The sequence below is a fragment of the Rhinopithecus roxellana genome, chromosome 11 (assembly GCF_007565055.1).
Source record: "Rhinopithecus roxellana isolate Shanxi Qingling chromosome 11, ASM756505v1, whole genome shotgun sequence".
Taxonomy (NCBI): Eukaryota; Metazoa; Chordata; class Mammalia; order Primates; family Cercopithecidae; genus Rhinopithecus; species Rhinopithecus roxellana.
This window is the reverse complement of record NC_044559.1, coordinates 109,501,303-109,511,929: the sequence shown is the minus strand read 5'-3', so window position 1 is coordinate 109,511,929 and position 10,627 is coordinate 109,501,303. Positions and strand designations below refer to the sequence as shown.

Genomic DNA, 10,627 nt, shown 5'->3' with positions numbered 1-10,627 from the left:
TTCATAAATAAACACTGAATGTTGTGTGTGTGCATCTGAAGTGTCTAGAAATAAGAAAAAAATTTTAGACAAATTTTTATTTTTAATAAAACTAAAAATGGGAGAAGGATGAAGAGAAGTTAAGGGGTGCACAAATACAGTTAGCTAGAAGGAATAAGTCTAGTAATAGTACAGAAGAGAAGTTATAGTAAATAATTTATGTATGTTTCAAAATAGCTAGAAGAAATATTTGTGATGTTCCCAGCACAAAAGAGATAAATATTTGAGGTGATGCATATCCCAGTTACCCTGATTTAGTCCTTACATATTGTATACATATATTAAAATATCACAATACCCCCAAAATAAGTGCAACTATTATATAGCAAGTTCTTTTCTTTTAAAAAAGAAGCAGTAAGAACCAGAAGACAATAAAATGATATAAAATTGTGCCAGATGTGAAAGGAAAAACAATAAAGCTTAAAACAGAACTAAAAGATGTTCTGTATTTTTCTTTTTTCTTTTTCTTTTTTTGAGACGGAGTTAAACTTTTGTTGCCCAGGCTGGAGTGCAATGGTGCGACCTCAGCTTACTGCAACCTCTGCCTCCTGGGTTCAAGTGATTCTCCTGCCTCAGCCTCCCGAGTAGCTGGAAATACAGGCGCACGCCACCATGCCTGCATAATTTTGTATTTTTAGTAGAGATGGGGTTTCACCATGTTGGCCAGGCTGGTCTTGAACTCCTGACCTCATGATCCGCCCACCTCAGCCTCCTAAAGTGCTGAGATTACAGGCGTGAGCCACTGTACCTGGCTCGTTAGAAGGCAGTAAGACCTTGTCAACCAGTACGTCCATATTTAAAAAGAGACCCATCATTGAGAATCCGTTTAAGAGAATGATCATCTTACCTTCATACCTCCAGGGACTGGTCTGATTCTGTCACGCTGTGGAGTGTTGGCCGTACCAGAGAAGGTCTGCAGGAGCACAAGGGTTTGTTTTGAAGCCATCCTGGAGGAGTCCTGATTTCCAAGCCTACTATTCCCTTCCTCCCTCCCTTCTATTATTTCAATTGTCCCGATAGAGTTTAAGTATTACAGCTTTCACTTGTCAGGCCAGAAATCAAAATAAATTGGCTTGGAGGAGCAAGTTATAGATAATCAATCGGATATGCAGTAAAATAGCCAAGGATACATCAGCATCAGGCGTGGCTGTTTCCGGGATCCCTGAAGTCCTCATTAGGAATCTCCCCTCCTCCCGCCATCTCTAGCTTCTGTGTGGCTTCATTCTCAGTAGCTGAATTATCTGACAGAGCTGAAGTTCATTAAAGAGCATAATTTTCCCATGACAGTCTCAATCACTGGAACTGAAGAGGGTTAGTTATCCTTCTCCAGGGGGTACTGAGGCAACATGCTCCTGGATGTCATCCTTGAAAATTCCAGTTCACACCTGAAATGGAAGGGCATGTTATCCAAAGTGGCCAGGAGTAGGACATGCCTGAGAGTGAGACTTAGGGGGCTAGAGAAGCTGAAATCTGACTCGCGTTCTGGGAGACAAAGCTGGAGGAACAGAGGCCAGGTGTGCTAGGAGCTGAGCAGGGAAGGATAGTAGAGTCAGGGGCGGGAGGCACATCTGAGCCAATTGCTGCAAGTTAAGTATAGGAATGTGCGCTTCTCCTATTGTTCATTTACTTTTTGGTTGTGGAAGGTTGGGGAAGAACTTATTAAAGCCAGATATCACATGCTTCATTTCATAGTAGTTGGGCTGCTTGCACTGAATTTCACATATTTTATCTTATTGAATCTTTATTTTAAAGATTTAGAGTTAACCACTGTTGTGATTAAGGATAAGGAGACTGAGGTGTTAAGAGACAAAGAAACTAACCCACGGGCTCTTATGCTGGGCAGGCAAAGAATCTGACCAGAGGAGAGATTTTCCTGAAGTTCATTCATTGAATATCTATCATGCATTGGGCATGGTTCAAGGTTCTATGACAGGCACTGGAAGAAGGATGTTCCAGCCACACCACACACGGTGTTGTAGTCTAGGTGTGTGTGCTTCAGAGTTGATTCGTAAGAATTCAGAAGGACTTGAGGTCTCTCTGGAGAAAGAATGCTCTCTTAGCTCAAGGAAGAGTTGGCCATCTTCCTCCCTGCTGAAATCCCTCCCCGAATTGTGCTGAGTGTTAACATGGAAGTCCCCTTGCTAGATGCACCACTGGCTCTTCGTGTTACTTTATTAGAGAATCATAGCCTTTTACAGCTACATAGACTTAGGGGGAAGATTTAACCAATCCCCTTATTTTACAGTTTAGAGAACTGAGGACCAGATGGGATGAGTGGTTTACCCAAAATCACACAGCTGGTTAGGATAGAGCTATGATATTAATCTCATCTAATTCCAAATCCTGTCTATGCTCTGTCCACACTCTTCCCAACCATTTAGGTTTCATGTTTGAATATCCAAAGGTAAGTTTCTTGCTGTTAACCAGAGTAGTTAAGTTTTGTGACCATAGGTCAGACCTAACTAACATTCTAGTTTTTCTTCCTCCCTTCCCTCCTCCCTCCCTCCCTGCGTGGCTCTCTCCTTCTTTTTAGCCTCCACTATCTTAAGAATGCTTTGGTTCTTAGATATGGGCAATAACCTCTCTCTTTTTCTGTAGCTCAGCATTTAGTATTCATGCAGCGAGTGTATGATTTTTTCCTGATGTGGTTTTATGTATTTTAAACTCTGGTTTGACTAGTCTACATTTGCTGTAAATGCCCAGATTGCAAATGGTAGCAACGTGCTATAAAAATAAAATGTTCTTATTGTAGTAAATATCCACAGATACAGAATGAGCGCCTGTTTCATCTCCATTTCCTTTCCTTCTCATTTACTGGCTAAGTACTTAGCCTTTTAAAAACCTTTCCGTGCGAATCGGTATGTAAAATATTTGTTATGCGTCCAAACTGAAAGTTAATGAATTACAAAATATTCTTACTTTGTGAAATAGCATTCTATCTCTTTATGCATGAAGTACACAGAAAGAGGCAGTGGCTTTAAGTGTGATGATGGTCTTGACAAAGTAGAGATTATGCTATTTCTGTGAGATTTCTAAATCTCCCTCTATATCCAGTAATTCTCTCTTTGGACTAAATAGGGCAGAACATATTACATCTTTTCTATCCATTGTCTAACACTTAAATAAACTTTACTATCTTGTACTTTCTGTTCCCTTAAAAAAAAATAAAACTCTTTGTAAAGAAAGATTGTGCTGATTTATTTTAAAAGCAACACTAAATCTTTCACTATAAAGGGAAAACTCTAAAGTTGAATTTTTTTTTCTTACTGAAAACAATCTGCTCCTAGATATGGTGGAATGCTTGCTTTAATAAGGAATACATAAGTCTCAAATGACTAATATAGAAGAGCAACAAAATCCACTCATTCTGAAGTTAAGAATAAATGTAATAACCGTCTTGTATGCAACAAAATCCTAGAAAGTCTACAAGAAGAACCTATTCAGAACAGTGCCTGCTGGGTGCAAATCCTCTGTTCTCCAGCTTTAGAGCCTACTGTCAATTTCATGAACTACTAGCCTTAGGTCAGTTTGCCCATCACAGGACTTCTATCCTTTTTACCATGAAGTCTGACTGTGGGGTTGTCTGTTTCGCTCCTGGGTTGATTGGCTACAGCTGGTCTTAGAAGCAAACATCCCTTCATATAACATTAAGGGTTGCAAATTCCTACACCCTAGGATTCATCAACAGCTGAGACAGCAGCCGGGAAGGGTTAGTTTATACTTTTGAGGGTAAGAACACCACTTGTGGTTTTGTCTGTCTGGAATCTTATTCTGTGTTTTCGAGAGACATTTAACTCTAAACATTGGAAGTAATAAAAACATGTTCTGTGGTTACATGGTACCATATGTCTTTCAGAAGGCACTTGGAGCTTTACACATTTGATCTAACTCATCTTTATTTCACCTTGGTTTTAAGAAGGTACCTTGTGTAACTTCGTTCTTAATAACGTACACATACACATAATTTATAGAGAGTCGGAGACTGAGCCACTAAGGTTTTAAGTAGCCTATTATAATCCAGTCAAGGCTGAGAGCTGAATGAATTCCACTGACCTGTATATTGCTCTGAAACTTCTGTTATCTCTTTGCTAGATCACTGCCTTCTCATTAAATGCATTGTTATTGAATTACAGTAATAGAAGTTTCAGGACTTTGAAAGCAGTTAGCCTATGTGTCACTGCTGGGCCAGTGACTTCTTAGTTGTATGATATAAGGCTTCCCATCAAAGCCTTAGTTTGTTCATCTTTTTGGTATTTTTTAAAAAGATAATTCCCCCGGGTTTATGCTTGTAATCTCAGCACTTTGGGAGGGTGAGGCAGGAGGATCACTTGAGCCCAGGAGTTCAAGACCAATCTGGTCAACAGAGTAAGACTCTGTCTCTACAAAAAATAATTAAAAAAAAAAAAATTAGCCAGACATGGTGATACATGCCTGTGTCCCAGCTTCTCAGGAGGCTGAGGTATGAGGATGACTTGAGCCTAGGATTTCGAGGCTGCAGCGAGCTGTGATCATGCTGCTGCACTTCAACCTAGCTGACAGAGTGAGACTCTGTCTAAAAGAAAATAAAAATAAAAATAATAGGCCAGGCGTGGTGGCTCATGCCTGTAATCCCAGCACTTTGGGAGGCTGAGACAGGCGGATCACGAGGTCAAGAAATCGAGACCATCCTGGCTGACATGGTGAAACCCTGTCTCTACTAAAAATACAAAAAATTAGCCGGGCGTGTTGGTGGGCACCTGTAGTCCCAGCTACTCGGGAGGCTGAGGCAGGGAATGGCATGAACCCGGGAGGCAGAGCTTGCAGTGAGCTGAGATTGCGCTACTGCACTCCAGCCTGGGGGACAGAGTGAGACTCCTTTTAAAAATAAAAAATAAATAAATAAAAATAATAGTAATAATGAAGAGGATAATTTCTACTTCCTGACTTATTGGAAGGATTAAATAAGATAATATATAAGCACTTAGTGTACTGTGTGATGCTGCATACATGAAGTACCTGGAGTAGCCAAATTCATACAGATAGAAGGTAGAGGGGAGAGGCCGGGCATGGTGACTCATACCTGTAATCCCAGCAGTTTGGGAGGCCGAGGCAAGTGGATCACCTGAGGTCAGGAGTTTGAGACCATCCTGGTCAACATGGTGAAATCCCGTTTCTACTAAAAAAATACAAAAATTAGTTGAGCATGGTTGTGTGTGCCTGTAGTCCCAGCTACTTGGGAGGCTGAGGCAGGAGAATTCCTTTAACCTGGGAGGCAGAGGTTGCAGTGAGCTGAGATTGCGCCACTGCACTCCAGCCTGGGCAACAGAGTGAGACTCCATGTCAAAAAAAAAAAAAAAAGGAAAGTAGAGGGGTGGTAGCCAGGTGTCTGGGGAAAAGGGAATGGGGAGTTAGTGTTTAATGCATATGGAGTTCCAGTGTTGCAAGATAAATCTGGAGATGGGTGATGGTGATGGTTGCAGATCAGGGTGAAAGTACTTAATGCCACTGCACTGTACGCTTAAAAATGATTACGATGACAAATGTTATGGTATGTGTATTTTACCACAATAATTTTTTAAAAACACTTAGTGCACTCCCAAACAATTCCTGTTAACCTGCTCCTACCTCCTTTCCTAATCTTTCTTTTTGCCCTTGACAAATGGCTGTCAGTAATTGGAGATAGGATCAGGGGTTATCTGAAACTCTCTGAGCTGGGCAACTTTGATAGATCCACAGAACCCTAGTTAGTGGTGCTGGATCCACAGTTTCGAAATGACAAGTACTTAGAGAATATCTAAGTTCCACATATTCGTATTATAGACAAGAAAACTGAGGTCTGGAGGAATTGAATGATTTGCCTAAAATGACGCAGCAAATCAATGGCAGAGCTGGAACCAAGACCCAAGATTACTAATTTTGAGTCCAATTTGCTTCTCAAAAAATGTTGGGGACTGGGCGCAGTGGCTCACGCCTATAATCCCAGCACTTTGGGAGGCCGAGGTGGGCGGGTCACCTGAGGTCAGGGGTTCAAGACCAGCCTGGCTAACATGACGAAACCCTGTCTCTACTAAAAAATACAAAAATTAGCTGGGCTCGGTAGTGGGCACCTGTAATCCCAGCTACTCAGGAGGCTGAGGCAGGGAGAATTGCTTGAACATGGGAGGTAGAAGTTGCAGTGAGCCAAGATCAAGCCACTGCAAGCTAGCCTGGGTGATACAGTGAGACTCTGTCTTGGAAAAAAAAAAAAAAAAAAAAAAAAAGTTGGGTTTGCAACTATCTCTGGGCAACATTTGGGTCACTCTGTGACTGAAGTTGAGCTAAGAGTTTTCTTTATTCTGATTAGATAACTTTAGAGACTGGGAAATAAAATATTCCCTTGACAAGCAGTTGTTTGAAATAGTTTATTTGAAGTATAAATGCACACATTTATACCTTTAGTAACTGCAAACATTTAAATTTTCCTGTTTGATAAACCTCAACATATGTATATACCATGAAACTATCACTACAGTCAAAATAATAACAAATCCATCACCAATTTTTAATGTTTTTCTCCATCATACCTCATCACCAGGCCATCAGCCAATCTGTGTTCTGTCACTAGAAATTAGCTTGCATTTTCTAGAGTAAATGGTATCATACATACTCCATTTTTGTCTCCCTTTTTCAACCAGCATAATTATTTTGAGATTCATCTATATTTTTGCATGTATCAATAATTCATTTCTTATTTACTGTTGAGTGGTAGCCTATTATTTGGATATGCCATGATCTGTTTATCCATTTAACTGTTGACGTATATTTGGTTTGCTTCCAGTTTGGGGCTATTGCAAATAAAGCCAACATGAACATTCACATAAAGTTTCTGTATGGAGATAGAATTCTATATTAACCATGTGTTTCTGATATCTTGACATTTGAAACCTTACTGATCTTAGAGACTCTGCCTGTCCCAGGGTAAACTAGTTCCTAAAGGTAACAAGACTTACCTGCTGACATCACTTTTATTTGTAAACTAACCAATCCAGAGCCTGGAATCCCCCACTGCCTCTTTGATCAGACTCTTACACTCTGGGCCACTATCCACCTGCCCTATCATCCCAGGGCTGAGTATCAGAAAACTAGGGGCAATCTGTACACCCTGGAGCTGGCTGAAACTATTCAAACTAGCCAGTCCTAAGCTCATTTATTCTTCTTATCCTGCCTCACACATTCCTTCCTGCAGAAACCACATAAAGGCTCACGTTTTCCCCTGGCTCTCTTAACTCGGGACTGACCTGGTGCTTGCTCATATGGCCTCTTTGTGTGCCATGCCTCCCATTTCTAGGGAGCTGTGAGTAAAACGACTTCCTTCACAGGTATCTCTTAACGTACCTGATTAAAGCACATCTCAAGTACACTTTTAAATATTCATTTTTCTTGAATAAATCCTAGGAGTGGAATTGCTGGATCATATAGTAAGTATGTGTTTCAGTTTTTAAGAAACTACCAAACTGTTGTCCAAAGTGCTTGTCCATTTCACATTCTTAGCAACAGCATATGAAAGTACCAGTTGTTCCACTTCCTTACCACTCTTTGGTATGACTGGTTTTTTTAATTTTAGCCATTCTAAGAGCTACAGTCTCATTAATTTGCATGCCCTTGATGAACAATTTTGTTGAATATATTTTGTGTGCTAATTTGCCATCCTTTTATCTTTCAGATGTATCCATAGAAATCCCTTGTATACTTCTTTATTGGGTTGTTTTCTTATTGCTGAAATTTGAAAGTTCTTTCCATATTCTAGATACAAGTCCTTTATCAGATGTGTGTTTTGCAAAGAATTTCCCCCAGTGTCTGGCTTGTCTTCTTGTTCTCTTAACAGTGTCTTTTGGAGAGAGAAGTTTTACATTTTGATGAAGCCAATTTTTTCTTTTATGGATTTTGGTTTTGGCATCATATCTAGGAAATCTTTCCTTGACCCAAGGTCACAAAGATTTTCTCCCCTGTTTTCTTCTAGTATACCTGGGATTTGTACAGATACATCTGAAAGAAGATACAAGGATGGCAAATTAGCACACGAAAAAATGTTCAACATAATTGTTTTTTAAGGGAATGCAAATTAATGAGATTATAACTCTTAGTATGGCTAAAATTAAGACTGATTGTACCAAGTGTTGGTGGGGAAGTAGAGCAACTAGTACTCTCATATGCTATTTCTAAGAATATAAAATAGAAGTTGCTGACACAATGGCAGCCTTTGCCATGGAACTCCAGGTGCCCATGTTAGGATCTGAACCAATGATGCTGGCTTCATCTCCAAAGCCAGGAGTTAATGCCCAGTTCTTACCTGGATTTTGAATGTGGGATTTGCCAGCTCTGGTGACTCCACAACCTCAATCAATTAGTGGCCCTTCGGTAGGAGTAGTGTAATTGAGATCACCTTTACTTGCATGTGGGTCACCACCACAACCAGTTATACCAGCTCATAAAGATCAAAGTGGTGCTCCACCAGTTAGAAGTATGTATGATGACATTTCTAGCCCGGGACTTGGATCAACACCTTTAACTTCAAGAAGACAGCCAAACATTTCATAATGCAGAGTCCTCTTGCTGGAGTTACATCTACTCCTGGAACAGGGCAAAGTATGTTTAGTCCAGCAAATATCGGTAAGCCATGAAAGATGACATTATCTCCTGCCCAGTTGGATCATTTTTATACTCAAGGAGATCTTTGACTTCAGAAGATCACCTTGATGAAACTTGGGTGACTGTGTTTGGGTTTCCTCAAGCCTCTGCTTCCTACATATTATTATCATTTGCACAGTATGGGAATATCTGAAAAAGTGTGATGTCTAACACAGGAATTGAATGTATATTCATTATCAGTCTAAACTGCGGGCTCGGAAAGCCTTAACCAAAGATGGGAGGATTTTTGGAGAATCCATCATGATTGGTGTAAAACCATGTATTGACCAAAGTGTAATGGGAAGCAGTGACAGACGTGCTTTATCATCTCCATCTTTAGCCTTTACACCACCAATCAAAACTCTAGGTATACCAACACAACCTGGAAGTACTCCTAGATTTCTGCCATGAGACCTCTTGCTACAGCATACAAAGCTTCTACTAGTGATTATCAGGTTATTTCTGACAGATGAAAATCTTGTATCCAAAGCAATGGAGTACATGTTTGGCTGGTAGTAGAAGACCAAGAAGGAGGTTACTACACTAAAACAGAGTTAGCAGAGAGCTGCTGGTTCCTTCGGTTAGTTATATAACCATTTCTGCAGTATTGGATAGTTATCTCATACTTCTTTTAGATAAAAGCCTTTTTCATTAAGGATACAGCCTATTTGTAGCTGGCACTTTAAAAGATGCTTCAGATACATTTTGAAGAAAACTAAAAATCCCTGTAAATAGGATTTTGTGCTTTCTGTAACAGTGCATGCTTCAACACAGAAAACTCAGCATTGATTATTGTAAATTAAATAACTGAAATTGTGGTGAGACTTCACAGTCTTCATGAGAAGGTGGCGATGAATTTCATGAAGGGGGACTATAGTTATTTCTACGAAGACACAAAGATTATGATTAGCAATTTGAATTATGGTGTTCTAATTTGGATAGCATTTAATATTTTCATTATTCTTGTTTGTGTATGTCCTGTCACAGAGTGTCCTCTTGGTGTATTCTAGAACCAACATTCTTTTTAAAAAACCTACTACTAAAGGTTTTTGATAATAAACATTGTCAATGATTTCAAAAAGAATATAAAATAGGACACTTTGCACAACAGTTTGGTAGTTTCTTAAAAATTTAAAGACATATGATCCAGCAATTCCAATCCTAGGATTCACTTAAGAAAAATGAGTATATAAAAATATACCTGGGATTTGTTTTAATAGTTTCAAAGTTTTAGGTTTTACATTTAGGTCTATGATATATATATAGTATTAGAGTTTTTAATCTGGTACAAGATACCCATTGAAGTTTGTTTCCTTCTTTGATATCTAACTGTTCTAGAACCACTTGTTGAAATGTTTATTTTTCCCCCATAGAATTACCTTTGTATCTTTGTCAAAAATCAGTTGTCTATATAATATTAGTGTGGGTATGTTTCTGGATTCTCTAGTCTGTCCCATTGATCTATTTGCCCATCTTTTCTCTGTTAATTCCATATGGTCTAGATTACTATAAAAGCATAAGGCATGATATCAGATAGTGTTAGTTCTCTAACTTTGCTCTTCTTTTTCAAAATTGTTGTTGCTATTCTAGGTTCTCTCCAATTAATGAGCATTTTAATACCATTTAACAAGCATTTAGTAATATCTTGTCAATTTCTACCAAAAAAGCCTTCTGGAATGTTTATAGGAATACATCAATTTAGGCAAAAATGATATTTTAGCAATATTAACTTTTCCAACCTAAGAATGTGGCATATATCTCCCCATTTATTTAGGACTTCTTTAACTTTTTAAGCCATGTGTTATGCCGTCGGTGTACCTATAGTACACATCTTTTGTGAAATGTATCCTTAAGTATTTCAGTTTTGGATGCTGTATGAATGGTATTTTTTTCTTAATTTCAGTTTTCAATTGGAAAAATACCTTGTTACTTTAAACTTGAA

General features: G+C 39.0%; 1 pseudogene; it reads left to right on the top strand.

Moving 5' to 3' along the window:
- The first annotated feature begins 8,247 nt into the window (after positions 1 to 8,247).
- LOC104660654 lies at positions 8,248 to 9,201 on the top strand (annotated as a pseudogene).
- Positions 9,202 to 10,627: the final 1,426 nt, after the last annotated feature.